The following is a 25,970-nucleotide window of genomic DNA, read 5'->3' as shown; positions in this document are numbered from 1 at the left end:
AATTTGACAGAGATTATGTTCATCATGCTTCATAAAAATTAAAAGGATTAGGATTCGATTGCCCACAGTTCTTGTAACACATAAGCGAACAAACCGCCTGTGAAAGATATTGCCACAAAGTATTTAGCTTCCCCTAACAATAAAATTCACACAGTCCGATCACAAATCATATTATTGACACATGTAGTACAACCACAGTCTAATATATACAGTCCCGAAGCTCAATACGTAGTAAATATGCATCCATAGATAGTTGCTAACAACTAGGATCGCTCATATCGCCTCATTACAGACAATGCGAAATAGTACCGGCACAGTCTATTGTTCCTGGCACCCTCACAACTCAAGCTTCGTGACTGTATATACTAGACTGTGGTACAACTGAGACTTCCGTAGTCCATTGCGGAATAATTCACACTTGCAGACATTCTTAAACCGATCACTTGATTATTACCAAGAGGGAGTAAGCAGGTCTATATCGCTGGACGTCCGGTAAAAATGTCCTAAGAAGAACTCCCAGTGGTTTGAGGTGCGGTTCCTCTAATTATATAATATACAGAGCACTCGCTTACCAAGTCAACCTGGACGGCGCACGACCGGCACGAAGGCCCTGTAACACACGGCAAACCGTCTCCTGAACTCTTGGCAGTCCAGTTCAATCTCTCTTCAGGAGTGGTTGTGTTGACGTTAGATTCCGTGTTATTCTTCTAATTTTGTTAGTGAATCGTTATCAGAATTTTGTCGTCGCATGACGCGCATTTTGAATCGTCAATACCCATAAATGCAGGATTTCCATATATAATGCTCATACTGTCGTTCCAAGTGCTATGTGATGTAAAAGTCAGTGTTTGAAGTAGTTTCAAGTCTTATTTTACCACAATGCCGCAATTCCTTGCAGAAATTAAAGATTGGAGAAGAACTGTTATGATCATTAATGAAAGCGCTACTTCAGAATGTTTCAACATTTCGTGACACCGAAATAATAGTCTGGGCCGCTTGGGAAGACATAAAATAAAATCGCTATAAAAACTATATCAGGAGTGATACAAAAGTTATTTTAGTTCTAATTTGACGTTAAAACAAAGAAGTTTTGTATCACTGTTTTTCTAACTAAATAAATCAATTGTCACTAAGCAAAGATGGAATAAAGAAAACGCCAAAGGCAAATAGCGATAGCTATGTGTGTTGCGATTTGCAAAATTATAAAACATAACACCAGTTCAACGTCGTATTAACCATCAATATGTTACTCGGAGTGCTTCGAAAATTACAAGTCGATAAGGTTATGATACCGCATGTATGAAGGAAGTGATCTGTTAAATACCATATACTAGTGGCCATAGGCGTGTTTTCGAAACATAAGCAGCTGTTAGCGCTGGTATGACAGCAAGTCCCAAGAAGAGTCTTAGACGACTGACTTATTGAAAAATAAATAGCAACAGTTATCCTGTTACAGCGTTTTTCTTTTAAGTCTTCCGGTATAATCACACATTGAAAATCTTATCATGTAAAATGTTCCTGAATGAGTAATCCTTTCGAGAATAGCACCGTAAGTTGGCATTTTTTTCTAACGTCTGGCCTTTACAATCACCAGACATAACTCTCTCGATTTCTATGAAGAAATGAAGATTTTCTTCGACGTCCTTGCAATAGGTACTGGAAAAGTGAAGCAACTACTCAAAAGCCGAAAACATTTCGCAACTTCTTTCGAATGCTGCACAGACACTGAATGAGAGGATATTAACGACTAAGAGAAAAATCGCGGCTATATATATATATATATATATATATATATATATATATATATATATATATATATGAAGAGTCCACTGCAAAATGGGGGAATGTCGAATGCATTGCATTTTCCAGGAAATGCAATTTACACTTTGACATTTTCACTCTTTGTGGGGGTATACCAATTCTTTAACACGATGTAGATCACCTTTCTTGCAGTGCAACTCCCTTTGATCTATAGTACTGAACCTTCATCTCATTTTTCACAAATTTACGACATTCCCCCTTTTTGCAGTGGACTCTTCATATGGATTTCATATTAATATTTCTACATAAATACATCTCATTCTCTTGTGATAAATGTTTTAGTCGTACGGTTAGAACGTCAATTTTAACTGGCGATCCGAGTTCAAATCTTGGCTATTTTAAGTAGAATTTGTGGTGGGCAACTCTGTGTTTAACCTGATTTTATCAACGTAATCCCGTTTATCCCTCCATAATTTCATCATTTATCCGCAATTAGTGAACATCCTTTGAACAAGGATGCGACATCTTATTACCGATTCCAATATCTCTCATGACCGATTCAGATATCAAGGGCTACAAATAATGAAGTTTCTACAGTCGATAGGCACAATGAAACAAACATTAATGAAAAAAGCGACAAAAGATCAATTTGTTACATTTTATAAAACAATGTTCGTATACTATATGGGGCAGAAAATTAGACAAACTAACATAATAGGCAGAGCAGCTAGCTACGAAGTGGAAGGTCCGGGGTTCGATCCCAGGATTTTTATTCGTTGCCAAACTTTCAGAACGGCCCCGAGGTTCACTCAGCCTCCTATAAAATTGAGTACCGGGTCTTTCCCGGGGGTAAAAGGCGGTCAGAGCGTGGTGCCGACCACACCACCTCATTCTAGTGCCGAGGTCATGGAAAGCATGGGGCTCTACCTCCATGCCCCCCCAAGTGCCTTCATGGCATGTTACGGGGATACCTTTACCTTTTTTTAACATAATAGGATCGAGGCTGCTGAAATGAAATTGCTCGGATCATTGACGGGGTATACTTTAAGAGATTTCAAAAGAAATTACATTCGATTAAAACTAAAAATACCAAGTATGCTAGAAATTTCAGGCAATTTTAGACAAAACTGGTGTACAAATTTTTTCCAGAACCTTTAAAAATATTCGATTATAGACCATAAAACAGACGAAACGAAAAATTGGACGTCCGAGAAAAAGACACAGAGATGAGCTAATGAACTTCCTAGGATCGGAAGAAGCCTAAAGGTATACTCCTATTAAATGTATTAAGTTAATGATGATTATGACGACAATCACTTATGAAATAATAGTGGAAAATTGATGTGTCTCCCCTCAGGAGACCAAATCAATGACACCCATAAGGCTAACATTCTATGTAGCAAGCAACCGCAGGAACTCCGAGTTTTGACGCCGACGCTATACAAGAAAACAAACATATGCTAGTTAACGTTTTATGTTGACCATTTTCTAGTACCGCGATAAGGAAAACAGAGTCTTAATTTCCTCCATGACTAAGAGAAACTTGAATTCTTAAGGACAGAAAACTCGGCACGGGCCGAATGTGAAGGCAACACAATGTGAATGACCCAGAAAGTAGAACCTTGGTGTGTAGGTGTGAGGTAGAGGGTGTGAGAAATTTCACGAGTCGGGGTCGTTAACCCCGTCCTGGCAACACGGAACGTCGTAACAGCTATCCATCGGGTCGAAATCGTCCAAACCACGTCTGTCATGTTTATGTCAATCAGTTATCTGCAGACAGGACTCAACAAGTGAGAGTTCTGTACAAACACCAACCGAAATCGGAAACCTCCCAGTTGCATCCACAAGTTACAGTTTCATGATAAGTAGGAAGGGAGCGAGAATGACCCAACACAATGCTGCATATCCTAGTAAAGGAACAATACTGGAGCAAACTCTTTATAGCAGCGTTTCTCAAACTATGGTCCGCGGACCACCTGTGGTCCTTCAAAAAAGACACAAAAAAATTCAAACGAACACTACAGCTAAAAATCTCAGAGTTTGTAAATGACACATTGCAATCGCCTTTCACTTTTTCTCCCAGTACTGACATTTTATGAAATTTATTTACCCTACCTGTCTATTGACTTCCCACTCTACTCTCAGCAACAAAAGAGGGATTTAAAGCACTATGAACGTGGTGTTTCTCGCTATTTTTTCCGTACGCATCTGGCAAAATTGCATCTTCACTTGTTGAAAATCGGGATGTTTCTGCATTAACTTTTACTTTTTTCTGTTTTTACAGGTGACGATATAAGAAATTTTCTTCTTCTAACATTAAGTTAATTAATTTATACTAATATAAAATTAATTGAATTAAATTAATTTTAATTACTTCTACATTACAATGTAAGTATACTGGTATTAAAATATGCTACATAAATTATCAATTTGCTTTCGAAGGGAAAAAGAATAAGATGGTCCTCGGAACTGTTCTGATTTAGAAATGTGGTCCCCACTTCACAAAAGTTTGAGAAACGCTGCTTTACAGCATTATAAGGATAATAATAATAATAATAGTAATAATAATAATAATAATAATAATAATAATAATAAGAAATTAATATTTCTGGAGCATATCAATTTGCCTGTCCAATCTAATTCCGTCAATTATTTTTCACCACCATTATCACACTAATAGCGAATGACATGTTCAGATCAAAAGCATATTTGCAAACAATAAAGAAATAAATAAAAATCGGGTTCGCGAAAATGAAACACATTTTTTACACAGGGTGATTCAGCAGGAACAGTAAATATTTTACGGGATGGTGGTATGAACTAGTCTGAATAAGAAAATTCATGGATCCAATTTTCAATGGGTGTGGAGATACAGTTTACCATAACAAGTGTTACAAGTGGCAAGAAGGAAAGACAAATGACTTAATGATTGAATTCATTGTTTATCTGCATGGTATCAATATATTTCAACACTTCAATGAACTTTTCCGCTCTGCTGACAACAGGAAGTGTTGGTCTTTTGAGATCGTCTTGTCGTTCACTTACGAGGACAGCACTATTCATAATACGAGTGATCAATTCTCCCTTGTGTTTATTTTTGTACACTTCACTTTTCATGGAAAATTGTGTTGGCAATGTACAGATTCCTTGGCTTTACATATCGAAATTGCCACTATCTAAGCCGCGCAGTGCGGGGGGAACCACACGAGAGGTTAAAAATCAAAATTGCCGCTGTCGTCTATGTGTACCACCTCTCGTCGAAACGCTGTTAAGATGTCCTCCCTGTTTGCAAACCGTAACGGCTTAATTGAGGAATGAGATCAAGGTCGCATGGACTCAGATCAGGCGAGTAAGGAGGATGTTCCAGGATCTCCAATTTTCACGTATGACCGCTGTTCAACTTTACTTACATTCATTTTGGAGTACAGCTCCTAGCATACTAACTTTTGCGTGTGCTGTCAACTAGTCACCAATGCACACAGCCGCAATCTGGCGGTGGCATCCCGTACAGTGCACAACAGGTTTTTAACATAATATATACTGAACCAACCACATTTTCGGTTATTCGGAAGATATAATATAGTTCCCATGACTGAAATGACCCGTCATAATAAAAACAATAACAATTATTATTATTATTATTATTATTATTATTATTATTATTACTATTATTATTAAGAATAATCTTTACTCGACTTCCAATAATTAGTGGCTGCCAAAAGACAAAGTAAACAATACAAGAAGAAATGTATTTACGAGACATAATAAAACTTCAGGTGGTTATAATTAAACTGACGGTATTCAGCGTGGCACAGGACAGACTATAATGATCGTAGGAGTGTGAAACCTCGTAGATATGCTAATTAAGCAATGCGCTCGCGAATTATACGAAAAATAAATAAATCTTGCCACCAGGTTAAAATATGGCGCTACAAGCAATCAGAACGTGATATGGGCACTGGAAAAAGGCAGGAAAGATCAAACACATGATAAAGTTGGTTCTGGCACGTTTATTAGGAACTATGGTTACAAACACTGTTCAACATGACCTCACACCTCGGCAATATGTTGTATCCGTAACATGGCATGGTCGACAGTTGCTCGCAGCATTTCTGGTGAAATCAGAGCGACATGTCGTTGTATGCTAGCCTTTAGATTAGGCAGAGACCGGTTATGTCCGTGATAGACACGATCTTTCAAATATCCCCACAACCAGAAGTCACATGGATTTAGGTCGGGGGATCTTGAAGGCCACGCATCTGGAAATTGCCTAGAGATGATGCGGACGTTACTGAAAGTTTCTCGCAGCAAATCTTTCACCTGGCGAGAGACATGTGGTCTTACCCCATCTTGCATGAAAATAATGGTGTGGTCACCATTGCGTTCTTACAAAGCTAGAATCACGTGTTGCACAATCAGGTCCCTATAACGTGCAGATGTTTCTGTACACCTAACAGCCCCGCGAGGTGTCATCTCCTCAAAGAGAAACGGACCAAGAATGAACTTGTGAAACCACACCAAACAGTGCTGAGTGCAATGGTTGTTCCTGCACAACATGTGGAGGAATCGAACCTAATACACAATAGTTCTGTGTATTCACTGCACCGTCCAGAGTAAAATGCGCTTCATCAGTCCGCAGGATATTTCCCGGCCACATGTCATCCTCTTCCAAAAACAAATTCCACGGCGTTGTAGAATATCTTGGAGGTTTCAATTACGGTACTGCACAGTATGAATTTTGTAGGGATACCAGTGTAAAATGCATCGCAAAATCTTGCGAACTGATGACCAGGGGAGCGACAATTCATGTGACTTGGCTCGAGCACAACGCAATGCCACCGGAAGAACATACAGAGTTTACCGAAAATTTCATGTTTACGTTCAACGCGTTTCGAGGTACAATCTAACAACTTAACTTAAGTTTGTAACCGATAATAATTCATTTTGTTTGATAATCGAATGATGTTATCGATACAAGTCTGCTGATGCACCCATTGTGTCCTAGATGGCTATGTATTGCTAAGGAGACTTGTTTACTACAGTCATTTGTTATGAGTTTCTGAATTGATTAAAGTTACAAAACTTGCTACCAAGCTGACAATATCTAACAGATGTTTCATTATGTTCTTTCATTAATTAACTAAAAAACTAAGGATTTTCGGACATATGCTTATATTAACTTTTTTCTTGTTTTGGTGTGAGGAAAATGCTCTCAAGGTTTGTCAAAGTATTTCTGAAACACCCAGTATAACTGCATGATGTTATTCATGGTTTTTCCGATATGTGACCGCTCCTGAAACCATACAGAAGTCACAAGTCTGACCTCCATATTAAAAACTCTTGTATTCACCTAGCCATCTTGCACTCCTGGAATGGCTGGGAATTTCCGTGTGTTAACGTTTCACTCAGGTCCGTCAGACGTCTCCTGCCATGATCACACATCCAAATACGTGCGGTAGATGCCATACTTATATCAACGACACATGAACATATTTGTTTTGCAGGAAAAATGAACGGGTGTAGTGGGACTTTTCGCCCACTTTGTACATGCGAACCTCATTGTCTACCATCATAATATTACATTTGTTACACTATAAAAATCTTTTACGCATCCTGATACGGTGCCTTATCGGGTCATTTCTTTACTTACTGTTTTAAAGTCTTGTTGTTTTTATTAGAACTCTCAAAGAGACCAGTTCGACTCTGATTTGCATCTTTTGGTTCTCCCGATACAGCCACATATTTATCTTTATTTGTACCAATTTAAATGTTACATTTTCGTTTTGGTTAACTTCGTCATGTAACTGATCTACGACTGTAAATGAGCCTGTAGCAATAGCTGTATCATTCATTCATAGTGTTCTACCCAAATGCTGGTCTTTCACTGCAAACCCAGCTTTCTCCAATCTTTCCTATTTTCTGCTTTCCTCTTTGTCTCCACATATGTTCTATATATCTTAATGTCGTCTATCATCGGATATATTTTTCTGCCTCGAACTCTTCTACCGTTTACCATTCCTTTCAGTGCATCCTTCCGTAGACAGTTTCTCCTCGGCCAGTGACCCAGCTAATTTCTTTTCCTCTTCCTGATCAGTTTCAGCATCATTCTTTCTTCACCCACTCTTTCCAACATAGCTTCATTTCTTATTCTGGCTGTTCACTTCAAACGTTCCATTCTTCTCCATATTCACATTTCAAATGCTTTTATTCGCTTCTCTTCACTTCGTCGTAATGTCCAGTTTCTGACTCATACAATGCCGCACTCCACACAAAGTACTTCACTAGTCTCTTCCTTAGTTCCTTTTTCCACAGGTTCGCAGAAGATGCTCCTTTTTTATTAAAAGCTTCCTTGGCCATTGCTATCCTCCTTTTGATTTCCTGGCAGCAGCTCATGTTACTGCTTATAGTACACCCAAGTATTTGGAGCTGTCCACTTGTTCTACTGCCTCATTTAGAATTCGCAAGTTTACCTGCTTTATTTTTCTTCCTATGATCATGGTCTTCGTCTTATTTGTATTTATATATCGCGGGGTTTCTGCGAAAACCCTGTAACTCCAATTTTGCTTAAAATGGAATTACTATTATCTGAATATGTAAAATGTTATGCTCCATCGTCTGGGAAAACCTACTTACTCTGTGAGGTATAGTTTTTCTCAGTTATACACCCGGCGTCCTTTTGAATTAAGTCAAGAACTACAACTACAAACCTTCAACTCCGCTTTTCTCAAAACTTAGAAAAATGGAGTTATAGGGTTTTCGCAGAAACCCCACGATACAATGACGACAAATAAGAATAAAATATTTTGTGCGAGATCGTGCGTATTTGCTTGCTTTCCGCACAAAACCAACCCGCGGTAAGTCTAAAATTCCACATTCAGTATTCCCAAACGAACACATAACAATTTCCCTCTTCTTACCGCTTAAGTGACATATTGATTTTACTGCTTTAGGCTTTTAACATATTATTTTTAGAGACGTTCAATATAGTAATAATTATAAATTGGAAACTTACCACTGCAATTTCACCTAAATTGCACTGTTAATTATTGTTTTTAAATATTTGCAAAAATTAAGTAAACTCTACAACTCCACTAAAGTTACTGCATTTCGTGATGCATGTAACATTAAGGAAGGCGTTTGTTTTAAGTTCGCATTTATAGACTGGGGGGAAAAAAAGACAGACGTATATCACGGCCTGCTGGAGTATAGTAAACACAGAAAACATTTTAAAGCAACAATGTTGAAGATAGATATTTTTGTTTTCCAAAATTGCCGTCATTGAACAGAAACCAAGATGGAGATTTCATTGCAACTAATTAGAAATTCCTCTTTCAGGTATGTAATAAACGATATTCGCACAAAATAATGTACGATACACGAGCGGTATGTTTTCTTTCAATTCTCGGAAATTAAAAAAGCTCAACTACGTTTCGCTTTTTCATACTTTTCCTCGAACATGAAAACTTCAACATACCGCTCTTGTAACGCATATTACTATTAAATCGTCGAAGAAAGCCTGTCCCAAGCGTCTCCTTCCATTAGAAACTTGATGGGATATGCCAGGTATTGAACCCTTGTTCCTTTTGGTGAGAAGTTATGTGATTGAGCTACGGCCTGGCTTGATAATAAGGAGTAACGATGGAATAAGACTAACAAGGGAAACAGTAATTTGCACCGTTACAGCAGGCGCCCGTGCGTCCGTCCGCCCGCCCGCCCGCCCGTCATAACTGGGTGATCGATTGCGAGCGAGCTTGGTGTACCGCACCACTAGTGGGGTGGTATCCTAAGCAGCAGTCGCGGTCCTACGAAAATACTTTCTGCAATGCTGGCGGCGTTACCGGTTCCAGGCCATTGCATAATAAGAAGAAGAAACAGAAATGGGGGTGTTTCAATAATAATGGATGTCGATCTTCCATCAGGTGGAAAAGTAACAAAGAAGTCGAAAAGATTCTGATCTGGTGACTGAAATGCAAAGCATTTGGAACATTAAAACAAAAATAATATCACTAACTACTGCTTCAGCTGGGATTATAGCACATTCAATTCAAAACTATGTGAGAATTTCCCGGATCGCAGAAATGGAAAACGCAACTGTCCTGTGAGTGGCGCACACACTAAGAAAATAAGAAAACATTATACATATGCTTAGTTTGTATTATTTATGTATTAATACAATATATTATCGAGAACAAAATTAATAGTAGAACATTCTTCGTTTCAACCAGTTTATATACATTCAAGACACTTTAAAAAATTATTATATACATAAAAGAAAAATATAAAATACACAATTTACTCCCGTATTAGCAAACACTCGTGGTCGGGAGTTCAAAACCGCACTATAGATAAGCAGAAAGAAGAAGACAAAATAAACAATTAATATAAGCAATAAAATAGCACAGATTACAAAAACAAGAGCCTATATAATAAAGAACAATGACAATTGAAAATGTTTATAACCAATATTCACAACTATGTTCAATAATATAAGACTAATATTTAGCAATTAATTATCTAACCCTATGTTAAGTTCCCGTAATAATTTCTTTAATTTTTTTAATATTTAACTTCAGCTTACAAGGACATTTCCACTTTTTAAGTTTTCGTAATTGAACAGTTTTTTTTTACAGTAGCCACCTATAGAATGCGTTATTTATAAAAAAAATCGCTAAAAATGGGCACTCCTTGTTTTCCCATAACACCCTTTATATGTAAATACTTAAGTTTGTGTAAACATATTTCAACTCAAAACCTGTACATCCAGAAACCTCTATGCTTTAAATATATAGAAAAATAGATTACTCTAATAATAATAATAATAATAATAATAATAATAATAATAATAATAATAATAAGTTCTGACCTAAAACAGCAGTTGTTCTCCGCCTAAATATTAAGTGTGGCAAAATCGCAGTTGTCACCAAAGGCTTTACAACACAGGTGACGGAATTTCCTTACAATACATTCTGTGAGATCTGAAGTGGTCAAAGGACATATTATGAAAAAAGTTTCCTATGTCGATTTTCCCGCCATGCTTCATTATCACGAGCCAGAAGGAGGAGTGAAATTATGCTAATAAGATGAAACCACGAGTGCAATTTAATAAGATTACTCAACCAATAAAATTAAACAACCTGCAAAACCAAATTACTTACGTAAATGATAATTATTATAAAAAAGCAAAAGACATTATTATGTTTCCTTATAACGAAGTTCAAAAACATATTGCTATCTACCACGGCATACTAAATACTATTGCCAATACTCAGAGTGGAAATACGAAACAACAATACTTAACCCCAAAAGTAAGATAAGTTGAAATGTTACTTAACAAAATAAAAACGAAAGGTTTTTACAGATGTTTACTTGAAGATACAGTTATTGAGAACGCAATTTTCAAAATTAAATTTCTGTGATTGACTCTGAAGTGGACTGGACTGAGCTGCAGGTAGAGAGAGTAGCAGTGGGATTACATGTCCAGTATTGTATGTATGAGGCGTCTTATCAGATAGGACATCAAAAAACAAAACTGTGATTGGTTGATTTAAAGCGGTTCTGAAATGTTATTGGCCAATATCGCAAATTCATCCTAAAAAGCTGAATAGTCATCGTAACAACTAATCGACTCTGAAACGTTTCTGCAGTTTTACAAGCAGGGTGCGAATTAAGATTTCTGATTAGGGGAGATAGAATCCTAGATAGAGAATACCATACATAAAATTGTTATTATCCTCATTCGATACGGCCCAAAGCTTGGTCGCACTGAGTTGTCTTGATTATAATAATAATTATATACATGAGCAGGCTTAAATTAAGATGTGTAATTCCTAAGTTATTGATTGTTGTCAGCTTGCCGGTGATGATAATACATCAATATTATTTTCTTTGCTTACTTATACTGTACTACACTCGTATTAAAACAATTATATTTTGTGAGGGGGAAATAGAAGTTATCCCTGGCAAAGATGTTAATATGAATTTATGAGAGAGGGATAACTTTACAACGGGGAAAATCCCACCTCCCCCGTTAATTCGCACTCTGTTTACAAAAGATGTTGAATGAACATGTGCATCAGTATATGTGTTTTATATATTATCATATCTAAACTTTCTTTTGTACTTTTAGTCTTCTTCTGTTTGAAGCTTAATTTCATTGTTACCGGTACAAACAGTCTATCAATGATTCTGTTATTCCAATATTCGTTAATCTCTAAACTGATTTTACAAACAGTGCAAAAGTTAAAAATATTACACTCATTATTATTATTATTATTATTATTATTATTATTATTATTATTATTATTATTATTATTATTACAGATCACCATTATATAGGCATTAGTATTTCCTTGAAAACGGAATTGTTACCAAAGACTTCTTTAAGCTATTATTATTATTATTATTATTATTATTATTATTATTATTAGCCTATTATTACTATTATTGTTATTATTATTATTATTATTATTATTATTATTATTATTATTATTATTATTATTATTATTATTATTATTGATAAGATTAAACCTATAACAAAAATAGATGTGATTAAATGACACAGAGTCACATTTATTCATGATGAAGTAAATTTAAATTAGCACTAAATTAAGCAAACGTTCATAACGTTATTCATGGTTAAATTCTTACAACCTCCACCACAAAGTCAGCAGAAACCACAAGGATAATCCTGAAGATATGGGAGGCAAATCGACTTCAGAAACCTTGTCTATAAAGGCCATAAGTTATCTCGCGAAACATACCAGCGCGTTAGGGGAAGAAGGAAGGGGACTGGGACTGCAGCTTCTACTTGAAGCTAGCTAGCTCATTTACCCTCACCATGAAGTTCTTACTATATGCTATTGCGCACGCATGCATTTGGTTTCACGAGATAACGAATGGCCTATGGTAACAGATAAATTGCATTAATACATTGGAAAAGTGCTGTAAGTACAATAAGTACCTACTTCTTGCCCTATTTTCGAAGGAGATAATCTATACCGTCTTACTTATTTCTCTTATGTAAAAAAATCATTACAGGTAATTTAAGTAAATCGACATAGTTGTGTTTTTAATAAAAACTCGCAATTTTAAACAAAAAATCTTATATTCCATAAGCACTTTTTCGGGACTAATTGATAAATGGATAAGTTGCTTACTAAATATGAATTATGAAGAAACTACGCGTAACAGTTCAGGAGAAATCGCTGTACACAGCATACCCAAAACCAATACTGAAATAATGCATTCCCGTCAAAATCTAAAATCAATGTTTTTTGCGGTATCACAGTATACTCTCCTTATATCTCGTGTAATGAGAAAGTAAATTATTTTAAAGAAATAACGGTCGAAACAAAGCTTATCACTATTGCACAGAGGCAGGAGCGAGTCGCTGTCAACCAAGATTCGTATTTGAAGAGCAACGACCATGACTCATAAAAAATCATGTCCAAAGCATGTAAGAGATAGTCCCAGCCGTGCGATGTCGTTAAGATGTCTGCGTCCGGCTTATAGCATATGACTGCACGCATGTATACCGTAAACGTTCAATATTCCACACACCTCGCCAGCAGATGCACCTTGTATTTAAAAACTACAAAAATAAGGTAAATAGTCCACTTATAATTCCCATCGCTCCAATTGTCTGGCAGTATTGCTTTGATTAAATTTAGTGATGGTGGTAATAATAATAATAATAATAATAATAATAATAATACTTACTTATGGCTTTTAAGGAACTAAGCCCGCCATAGGTCCCTATCCCGAGCAAGATTAATCCAGTCCCTAGCATCATATCCTACCTCTCTCAAATCCATTTTAATATTATCCTCCCATCTACGTCTCGGCCTCCCCAAAGGTCTTTTTCCCTCCGGCCTCCCAACTAACACTCTATATGCATTTCTAGATTCGCCCATACGTGCTACATGCCCTGCCCATTTCAAACGTCTGGATTTAATGTTCCTAGTTATGTTAGGTGAAGAACACAATGCGTGCAGTTCTGCGTTGTGTAACTTTCTCCATTCTCCTGTAACTTCATCCCTCTTAGCCTCAAATATTTTCCTAAGAACCTTAATAATAATAATAATAATAATAATAATAATAATAATAATAATAATAATGATAATAATATGTAACTCCCGAGTCGATTTATATTATGTTGCTTTACTTAATTTTGTATTAGGGAGTGTGACTCATTGCTTTCAGATTAATGAAAACTGTGAATGTGTTGTATCCTTTTACATAGTTAAATTTTCAGCACTTCAATACCTATTAGGATCAATTTTATATAATTTAATAATTATAATTAAACCGAAGAATCTATGACCTTATGTCCATTTACTTAAAAGTTACGATTCCTTACTAGACTACTGAATTGAGTGGAAGAGAAGGCATTATGGCCTTAACTCTGCCAGGCAAAATAAAACTGTCCACACCTGTGGAGTAACGGTCAGCGCGTCTGGCCGCGAAACCAGGTGGCCCATGTTCGATTCCCGGTTACTTGGTTGAGGTTTTTCCGGGGTTTTCCCTCAACCCAATACGAACAAATGCTGGGTAACTTTCGGTGCTGGACCCCGGACTCATTTCACCGGCATTATCACCTTCATTTCATTCAGACGCTAAATAACCTGAGATGTTGATACAGCGTCGTAAAATGGCCCAATAAAATAATAAAATTACTACTACTACTACTACTACTACTACTACTACTACTACTACTGAGAATTGTAAGTGATCTGTGTTGAATTCCGTAACATGGTGGATAGTTGCAATAACAATTTTCAGCAGTTCTATCTGTAACACTTCTATGCTATTCGAATTTTGTCTCTTTGCCTAACTTCATGTCGTCGCTAGGATACTAATAAGAACTGAAGTGTGCTGTTGCACTGGCAGTGCTGGCGTGCATACCTGTGCGTGTCCCAGAAGACCCATACTCTATAACCGGCGGACACCTCGGCTGGGGTGCGACTGCTGATCGCCACAGTAAACAGCAGCAGCAAGCTAGCACCCCTTCCCGCTGCCGCCGCCCCTCGGCCGCCGCTTGCTCGCTCGCGCGCGCGCGCGCGTCCCAGGGACCCAGTGACCCACGAGCCCTGACCTGCATCACTGCCCGTCCCTCGAAAGTGACAGCCAGGACCGAACCACGTACCTCTAAATGTGATCTCGATCCAAAGAAAAAATTTTCCTGCAGGAGAATCACGTACGAGCAATAACACTGAACAGTACAATTCCAGCCGTAAAGACAGCGTCCTATATAAAGAACCGCCCGTACGAAAACTGTGAAACAACAAACGATTGTGGAACAGGCTTCCTTGGAGTATTAGTGAACGGTATTCTACAGGGACATCACTTTATTTTTACTAACATTTCTAATATTAACCTGGCTATACCTTTGGATCAACGGAAACCGTTTGCTACCCCCTTCCACGACTGGAGTTAGATGATACTGGCGTAATATACAAACAAATCACTTTACTAGGTATAGGAGGGAAGAAAAGTAGTTCATCCATTTACATAAACTAGGAAATATCGCGATTTTGAGTTGGATAATTTTCATTAGGTTTTTGTTTAATCAAAATACAGTACAGTATTAACAATGTTTTTACTCACGAACTGAGCTATCCATTCGGACGTATTCATTATGCAGTGTATATTATACTGTCTATAGCACATTAGCGTACAATATAGAGAATGAAGTTAAATTGAAAAATAATCAAATATGGATATTTAAATACTTTTTGAAAATTGTGGCCGTTCATTTCGATACAGGCTTCAGTTCTAATGTGCATAATATCGCACTATAGACTATTGCACCTAATTCCAATTACCAGTTTCGTCCTTCGTACCAGTAACTCATGTTGAAATAATTCTATACCTATTCTATAAAATAATACTTTATGTACTGTAAATTCAATCTTCACTTCTGCCCGACGCGCACAGATAAAATTACTCAGACATGCTATCTACTGTCCGTCCAAGTGGTTATGTTGCAGGATCGTAGAAAGGGGGGAAATCACGTGACAGTTTATTAGTTAACAAGGCCCTTTTTTAAACAGTTATATAATATTACGTACACGTCCAATTCCTAACAGAAATTAATGTTTTCAGAAAAGAGCTACGACAGCCCAGCTACTAAACTTTACTGAGAGGCGAATAGAAGAGGGTGGGGGAAACCAGGATGCGACGTACGGAAATGGACGACAGTACCTGTGCGAAAATGATTCAATATTGAAAGCTCTTTCGTCACTGGAAAACGCGAACATATTTTTGGAACATACTGTTTACTGTGACCGTAAGGCTACTATGACTGTATATGCGGCCTTGGTTCTGTGTGGAAGACGGCTGAACTTCATTAGTAAAGGGGTGGGAGTGAAGTACATTCAAAAACTCAAGTACAATAAAAATTGAAGTAAAAATAAAATGATGTCCCTGTATAATAGAAACTAGAGCTCAATTCTCCGCCAGCGTAAGTGAAAAAGACGATCTTTGCATTGCTTTCCTTGAAATATTCTCATTTCAACTTCCATCACCGTCTGAATTTTCCACTATCAGAGCAGAGCAAGCATAATAATTTTGCAGGCATATACTGCAATACAGTTCCAGAAAAAAATGGCTCCTCTGAATTTTCTAAGGTCCAGATTAAACGCACTGCGCATACTCAGTGCTTCATAGCAGTGGTATACTCCATTTTATTTCATGGAGTGCAGTTTCATAGAAAGGACTTTGCCGACAGACCTTCTACTGCCCCCTACTAATTGGTTGTCATAAATAAATGTCTTCCTTACTGTGACGGAAATCTTGTTTTCTCCTGTTAGTAACCAATCACAACCCTCGTTCAGAAGAATTGACAGGCTCCCGTCAAATCCACGTGGAGGCAGAGTTGCTGCATCTTTTTCGAATCCCAAGAATCCCGTCAGTCTCACTGCCTCATTTCGAGGGTCACCAGGATTGTGGCAACTGTGCAATGTTGGGACGAGGGGACAGAATGGAATTGTCAGAGGTGTTTGTGTAGGAAGTCATAAATCTGTAAGTGGGTGTTCAAAGGAGCCACCGAACTGCACTCCATGAAATAAAATGGAGTATACACACGAGATCACTTTGGTAGTTACTGAAATTAATTTTACTTCATGATGTTACAATCCGAAAGGAATTTGAAAATATGTGATGAAAGTTAATCTAGAATAACTCTTCTCGGGTTCTCAGCCAGGTGAGTTGGAGATTAGCTTCCAAGCTTTCGACGGCTAGCTCTGCCATCTTCTTCAGGGACGAAGTGATGTGGGACCACGTCTAGCCGGTATATATGCATATATACCCGGCTAGACGTGGTCCCACATCACTTCGTCCCTGAAGAAGATGGCAGAGCTAGCCGTCGAAAGCTTGGAAGCTAATCTCCAACTCACCTGGCTGAGAACCCGAGAAGAGTTATTCTACATCAAACGCCGGGAAAGCCTCAAGTCATACGAAAGTTAATCTATTCTTAATAGTAGATGAATATTTATAAATCGTGTAATAAAATAGAATGATGGTAATCGAAACTAATCTGCATTATTAATTTAAAAAACACTCTCCTCAACAGTATCCGAACCCTGAACTTTGTAGCAGTCTACGAGCAAGCACGCTAGCATAGAGCTATCGGAATGCTTGCGATGAATTGTCACAATCCGGGTTGTTGTATTGTATTGTTTGTTCATAATGACTTTTATGCATTAATTTGACCTTATTTTCAGATTAATTTAATGTATTTTGCAGTAGCTGTGGTGAATTACCTTCCTCTAATAAATCATATACGAGGGTGATACAAAAAGTAAGGTAACAAGAGCCCTCACGGGTGACATATTCCTCCTCTTGTTACAATTTTCCGCCAGGGCCGCAGCAGCAGATCACAGCTTTATAACGCAACCATTAGATGGCGCATATGTTGCGTCAGTCTCTCGCAATATCAGTTTTAAGATTGCTGCGCGCACGAGAAATATGGTCAAACGTGGAAGTGGGCAATGTGATCCGGTTGTTGCGTCTGAAGGCCACCTCACAAGCAGAAAAGCATCAACTTGTTGACGTGTACTGTGCGAAACGGCGCTTCCGATCGGAGATACTGGATCATCCTCCCTACAGCCCCGAACTGACATCCAGTGTTTCCCATCTCTGAAGAAGCACCTGGGTGGTAAGCGATTCAACACCGATAAGGCCGTTCAGCAAGCCGTCATGACGCGGCTTCAGGGACTCAACGCGGATTTCTTCTATTCCGGTATCGATGCCTTGGTGTACCGTTGGCACAAGATTTTGCACAAGCATGATGACTATGTTGAAAAATTATAATATGTACCAATGTGCTATTAATATGCATCAGCATATCTGCCTATGAAATAAAGTTTGCCATGAGAGCTCTTGTTACCTTACTTTTTGAAGCACCCTCGTAATACTGGGTTGAAAACCGTTGTTAAATCGTTTGTGGTGTGAATCGTGCTCTATAAGGAGCTTCAAGAGTGGAGCCATTTTTTGTTTCTGTGACTGTACATATACCATTCCTCTCTTTACGCCATATTAACATCTTTCTGTACATTGCTAAAAAGAACACATGTATTCATTCAAAAACAAGATAAATCTTAACTTCCGGATCAGGGTGGTATCCTATTATTATTATTATTATTATTATTATTATTATTATTATTATTATTATATGATATGATATGATATGATATGATATGATATGATATGATATGATATGATATGATATGATATGATATGATATGATATATATGATATGATATGATAGGAATTCTACAGGAAAACTAGCCCAAAGGAGACACCACTTTTTCTTTAACAATTGCGTAGGTCTACTACTAATTTTTTAGAGTTCTAAGCGCATGGTTTTACTTTTTGGCATCCAATACTTTTCATAGAAGAACCTATATAGTATTCACCTGTTGTATGTAGTAATGAATAGATATGCTGCAGCCATAATGGCACATGCTGTTGAGACATGTAATTGGCATATTACTAAAGTTTTCTCGAGAGGTCCAGGTGCAAATTTCTGGGCAGCAGGTGTTCGGGGGATAGACCGCAACAGCAATAAAGCATTTTTAGTGCCAGTGAGATACAGATTATTGTCGGAGGTCGTATTGCGACATAATTAACAATCGTGTACACATTTAAATGGTGATCCATTCGCTTGTGACGTCTGATATGTAGCTACAATATGACGGCGATATATCCATTCATCAACAGGCGAATAGTTCTAGATTATTCTGTCGAAAGTATTATGTGCCGGAAAGTAAAATCATGTGTTTAGTTAGTATTCAATACAATTCGTAGTAGGGTACGCAATTCTTAAAGAAAAAATGGTGCCTCCTTTGGTATCTGTTTTTCTGTAGAATTACCATAATAATAACAATAATAATAATAATAATAATAATAATAATAATAATAATAATAATAATAAACTAATAATAATAGAAGAAGAAGAAGAAGAAGAAGAAGAATTTGGTTATTTTACGCTTTATCATCATTATGATTATCTAGCGTCTAAGTGGGATGAAGGTGATAACGCCGGCGAAATGGGTCCAGAGTCAAGCCCCGAAAGTTATCTACCATTTGCTCTTAATGGATTTATGAAAACCCCGGAAAAACTTCAACCAGGTAACTTGTCCCAACCAGGATTTGAATCCGGGTCCGCTCGTTTTCACGGTCAGGCATGCTAACCGTTACTGTGTGTGTGTGTGTGTGTGTGTGTGTGTGTGTGTGTGTGTGTGTGCGTGTGTGCGCGCGCGCGCGCGCGCGAAGTTTTCTCCTCTGCGTTCTTCCGGTCTAAGAGGGCCAACTATCGGCAGAAATATACTTTTTAACAACAGGTTGGTTTTTTATATATATATTTATTATGAAGTAAGAATATTGCTATCATAACTCTTTGGTGTGTTGCAGATTCCCGAGACATTGAGGAGAAAGTACGGATATAAATATTTCACTTCTGATATGAAAGACGCTATTAATTATGCACTCACCAAAAGTTGACTTCTTTCTTATGAAGTGTCAAAAGTAGCTATACGAGGTGCCCTACATGACACTTCAGGACAGATAGAAGGTTACACCATTATTTTGCCGGTGAAATACCTATTGTAAGAAAAGAGAGATCACTTTGTCTCATAGGCCAACTAGAGACTGAAATCTTAGCCACTGCTCTTTGAAGTTAAGTGACTACAGAGTTTGTGCAATGAACCAAATCACTTGACGAAGGTTAATGGCTCGTGGTGATGTACAATATAAGCAGGCATCGGTCCTGGGCACAGAAACGCATGAAATTCAGAACGCACGGACGATAGTGTTGTGTTGGTCGAGTGAATTTAGAGATGGAGCGCGCCGTTACTTCGTGTCTCATCTTGTAAACAGTCCGTCATAGTACGGCACAAAATATATTTCACCCTGTACAGATGCAGTATATACAGTACATTTCTAGTGTAGACAATAAATGTCTACCATTAAAGTATTAACGTGAGTTGTAACCTTCAACCAGGTGTCCCTACGTGGAAGCCTGTTACACGTACCGCAGCCAAGCAGCAATACACACAACGGTAATGCACATTACCGACCCGTGCTGTTGCAGTCATCCCACACGGTTCATGACGTCATTTATACTCCGTGTACTCTAAACCTCATACTGGTTGTCAACAGTATCGTTGAAGATTCTCCCCTTTCAGCTGTATCAGCTGTTGTCTGTTGAAAGACTTTCTTTTTTTTTTCTGAGACTTTGCAATGAAACTACACCCGATCGCATCAGATCCATCTGCTAAATCTCTCTTTTCAAAACCTAAATGTATAGTAGGCCTATTATAGAAACCACTAATGTTTTCTTTGTTGGAAGCAGAAGCTCTGTTTCGGATAGGTTTGCTGGTTCCCTCATGACGAAAAAATATTTCTTTAATACAATTCACCAATTCCAGCCCGCCAAACACTTAATCAGAATTAAGTGAGTTCTTCCAGCTCAAAGATGCAATTTTGTACGCTTCTCGTCTGATATCTATCGCTGTCAAACGAAATCCACATTTTTGTCTCTATAGGTCTACTTATTTGAGTTTTTCATACTTTCACAAGTCTCTCCAATAGTACCTAAAAGGTCCACGACGCGCCTCCCTCCCAATCCTATATAAAGCTTTCAACCTTCACCAACATATGCAATCCGATCATCTTCTGCGATTCACTTATCCTTGAAGATATTCCCCGCAAAACGTGCACTTTAGCGGGCATGACGGAGAACCGTGATGTAGGAAACTACGGAAAAAAAATTACTATTACCATTAGGCCTACTACTACTACTACTTATTGATATTACTACTACAACCGCCACTATATTACTTGGTACCAATTTTGCAATCCGGCCATGTGTTCGTGCAGCGAAATTTTCAATTGTAACTTTTCTGTAGATCATTCTGACGTCTATGTAGTGAACAATTGTGGCCTCATCAGTGAAAAAGCAATCAAAGACGAAAGTACAAAAGGAGATTTGACACTGTACTCATAACTATCAAAATTTAATTACAGATTTATATGTATAACCCTAGATCATATATACCCAGATAGGTCGGCCTTATAGGCTTTGAGGTTAACAACGTTTGTCAGTTTACTACGTTGCCATCTAGTTGTTACATAAGGAGTCACGTCATAATTCCCATTTGAATTGCATTAGCGATTGTACTGCCATCTCGTGTTCGTTTACGGCGGACGGGTGGCGATCCTGGCGGTTGTTCTCTTCAAAGTGCTGCCGATTTTAACATAGCGATGAGTTATCTGTTACATATATGGTATAACTATGGTATACACTTCAGAGTGAAATACTATAAAACAATGACTCTGTCTACTATGTTGATAAACGGTATTAGAGTTAGGTTCATTCTTAACAATAAAAGAACAAGGCTTATAGCAGCAAATAAAATTCAAAGGTTTAATACGTTTTAGGAAGAAGAAAAACATATTATATACCGTTGAATCGTAAGACCGCACCACTCAAAAAGGCATGTTTTATTTTCCTACAGATATGATAAAATTAATAAAAATGTGAATATTTATTATATGAATTAGGTCTCGCTTTCGCTCTCTCTCTCTCTCTCTCTCTCTCTCTCATGAACCAATATGGACGGAGGGGGTCACTTATGTTCCATCAAATAACTTCAATCGGTATTAATTAAACAGAAATGCCTTGTGTCACTCTTAATCTTTGAGAATTACCTGCAAGCCGTTGCTAGGATACGCAATTAGTCGAGACCAACAAAGCAAACAGCATACTGACATAGCTCGTCGTCCAATTAGTAAAGAAGAAGAGCATCTCTTCAACTGTTTTATTGGAATTCAGTTGCTAATAGCAACGGGCATGCCGCTCGTATTTGGGTCCAAAATAACACGTCCTCGCGGGATGATAAAAAGTCTTTTATGTCGGTTAGCGAACATATCGACCCACCAGCGATGCGCACAATTTTCTCCTTTGCTCTCCCGCTCTCTCCACCTGTACTGTATGTCTGTGCACTCCAGTAGCGACAGTGCATACACAGTCCGAATGTACACTGACACAGTATATTAAGATTCAATTTGCACAACTTAGTGCATACATGGTCCATCTGTACACTCATGCATAGCACACTCACAGCATAAAAAAATTCACGATCCCTAGACATCCCTGCACAAAACATTGTAAACAGCATGCGCATGTACACTCTGAAGTATGACGTTCTTTCGTACATTCATCCATAACACGTCCAATAATAGTTATTTAGACAACTAGTTACAAAAGTGGAGCTTCAGTAGCAAGAGAATCAAGTTAGAATATGGCCGGAGGGAGTGTTCTAATGCCCGAGAGTGAGTTAGGCCTACTAAATCTAGTTAAGTAACGTGTTTACTATAGTATTTTATCTACGTTTCTTCTATTTAACGAGAATTATTTCTAAAACTAGCCGTACCTGTGCGCTCCGCTGCACCCGTTAGAAATAAATATAAAGTAATTACATAATTAAAATAGGACATTTGATCCAGGGAACATTCGTGTTTGATAGAAGGATAAATCGTTTAATATGTTACTTAATTTAAATTGTATTTAAAATATTAAAATGCGATCATTTTGATCCAGAGACCACTCATTTGGTGCAATGACAATTCCTTTAACATGTTTCTTAATTGTTATTACCAATTATTTTTGGAAAAGCGAAAATTATCAGAAAAATTTTGGCTACAGATTTATTATTATGTTTATATTATATTATATTACATTACATTACATTACATTACATTACATTACATTACATTACATTACATTACATTACATTATATTATATTATATTATATTATATTATATTATATTATATTATATTATATTATATTATATTATATTATATTATATTATATTATATTATATTATATTATATTATATTATATTATATTATGTAAAAAGTGTGTTGATAACGGATGTACTCGAATTAGAAAGTTTTTAATTTGTTGTGGGAGCTCTTGAATCTCAGGAGGAACAGCTTTTACAACAGCGCAACATAATCTGCTTGGCTCATTACCCAATTTTTTTGCATTGCGTTTATTGCATATATATTTTATGTATTTTAACACGATTCAATTGAGCATAGTTAAAATTTGAATTATACAATAATGGATTGCTAAGCTAACGTACTATTACTGCATACTAAATCAATACACTCTCGTTGTTCGTTAATTCTCTGAGATAAAAATGAATATGTTCATAAACATTATTTTAAGAAATACAGGAAATGAATATACAGAATAACCTATAAAGTTTTCTGTGCATAAGAAGCTATTTTAATCTTACCTGTCCTCAATTCACTCACAAGTTAATGTAATAATATTATAGCATTATGTCCATCCAGAGATACTACACTTTCCAATGATGAAATAATAATTAATTATACAAATCGGTTAATCTAGCTTCCGATATTACTTCATACAAACACAGAAACATTGTCTGTAGGCTATGTTTCATAGCTTTCGATTGTTGTGTCCAAGGCCCCTTATAGACGTAGTCATTTGTTTTTTATTTCAATACACCGCCTTAGATGGCAGTTATTTTAATTTTAAAACTCATTTATCTCATGAAATATCAGTCCTATCAAAATTTTTCAAAGAATAAAACTTATCAGAAATCATTTTTAAAGAAACTTTTGTTATGTAACATTTTTCACAAAAATCAATAATAAGCGAGATACAGTATTTCGATTTATTTAATTCAGGCCCCCTTATAACCTCCCTTTTAAATAATGTATTTTGAATGCCATATAGCCTAAAATCTAAGTTACAACGAACTTAATTTATATTCCAATTTTCATCGAAATCCGTTCAGCCATTATCGCGTGAAAAGGTAACAAACATCCAGACAGACATACAGACAGACAGACAGACAGACAGACAGACATACAAACAAAAATTTCAAAAAAGCGATTTTCGGTTTCAGGATGGTTAATTATACATGTTAACACCAATTATTTTTGGAAAATCGAAAATTACCAGAAAAATGTTGGCTACAGATTTATTATTAGTATAGATGTAGAATATAAATTTATAATAATTTGTAGTTCATTTGAATTGGTCAAAGCCTACTTGATTGTAGATCGTTTCCAAGCAATAAGATTGTGTACGTAGAGATCAACAAAAATATTGTTAGTGATAATTACAATTAAATATTGAATCCGGAAAACGTATTATTTGACTTTCTTGTGTTAAATGTTACATTACCTCGTTAACATGTTTCAACCTGCTATTGGCCATCTTCATAACTGATTGTTGTTGTCTTGGCGCCTTTTGTGTTTCCTGTGATATAGTGTTAAAAGTAGTGTAATTAAGATGTATAAATATTGAAAATATGGAGGAAGAGATTGAAATAGAAGAGTTTGCTAGTACTCCGCCCGAAATCCTAGAAACTGTACAGAATGCTAAATTAAATTTGCTATCTGATAAGTCAAGAAAGTTATATATTCTGCCTACACGAGATTCAAGGAATGGTATATAAAGAAAAATCTAAATCAGATTGTTACTGGCTTATTTTTATGAAAAATCTAAACAAGTCGAACCTTCTAGTCTTTGGTCAGAATATTCAATGATAAAATTTACGCGTATTATCAATGATAATGTAGATATCAGTGGAATGTGTTGGTGGTACGTCCGGGTATTCTGGGGTCGTCCATAACTCAACCCATGCACATGTGAGTCCATCTAATGTCCTTAAGGGGTTACGTATAGCTTACAGCAGTAACATTTTTGGAAATATTCCAATATTTTTTTCCTCCATTACTGTATCTTGTACAATAATGAAAATTGGTATGTGTAAAACACTGTCCTGCTATATGAAAAAAATATTTTTACGATTTATTTTTTTTTTTTTTTCAAAATTCAAAATGATGCCAGTTTTCTGTGCAGTGATAAGCGTTTCCCTCAAAACTCATAAACTTGTTAACTTTTTCATGTTCTCTCTCTTTCATTTTATTGCTGCAATTCATGTTTACAATATCATGCTCTTTCAACTACATTCCTTAATAAGTATTTTTTTTTATTCTGTGTTAGAAGGAAATACTGATATTTGATCATTTTTTAAATGAATTTATTTTTTATCAACCTATCAAAAGTAGAGAAGTGATCTTGCATCACACTGAAGATATGATATGCATAAATACACACAAAAAATTTCATCGCAGAATGTTGGATAGTTTTCGAGTTATGTGGGAACACTCCATCACTGCACAGTGAACTGAATTTTGAAAAAAATAAATGTAAATATTTTTTAATCGTAAATTTTTTTTTTCATATAGCAGAAAGACAATGTTTTACGCATACTAATTTTCATTATTGTACAAGATGCAGTAATGGAGGAAAAAAATGTTGAGTATTTCCAAAATTTTACTGCTGTAAGCTGTACCTAACCCCTTAATGTACCTGTGAACATGCAAAATTGCAGTAATTGCAACATTTCAATAGAATTTCATTAATATTTATCCTTAAAAAGTTACATCTGTTTTTATTGTAGTAAACAGGAAAGTATGTTATAAAAGTTTGGTATAAAATAATTCATAACACGTTGCTATGAAATCTTATTATAGAACTATGAAGTCAAAGTTTTGCAATGTAAAAGTGTCAACTGAAATTCTTCTTTTGCAACATTATTAGATAATCTCATGCAATCTAAATATCACGTTTTATTAATTTAACATAATACAAACGTA

General features: G+C 36.5%; 1 protein-coding gene across 11 annotated transcripts in view; it reads right to left on the bottom strand.

Annotated features, from left to right (window-relative positions):
• enc (encore) overlaps nt 1-25,970 on the bottom strand; it is a 229,954-nt gene that overhangs the window by 181,124 nt on the left and 22,860 nt on the right. Inside the window, exon 1 of one of the 11 annotated variants that reach the window (XM_069847399.1) lies at nt 14,665-14,791. The exons of the other annotated variants lie outside the window; for them this stretch is intronic. The gene's annotated coding sequence lies outside the window, so the exon portion shown is untranslated. Of the gene's footprint in view, nt 1-14,664; nt 14,792-25,970 lie in introns of those variants that run through there. 11 annotated transcript variants of the gene reach the window in all.

This window comes from Periplaneta americana, chromosome 15, assembly GCF_040183065.1.
Source record: "Periplaneta americana isolate PAMFEO1 chromosome 15, P.americana_PAMFEO1_priV1, whole genome shotgun sequence".
Lineage (NCBI taxonomy): Eukaryota > Metazoa > Arthropoda > Insecta > Blattodea > Blattidae > Periplaneta > Periplaneta americana.
Note: the sequence above shows the minus strand (reverse complement) of the source record. Positions and strands in the feature narration are given on the sequence as shown.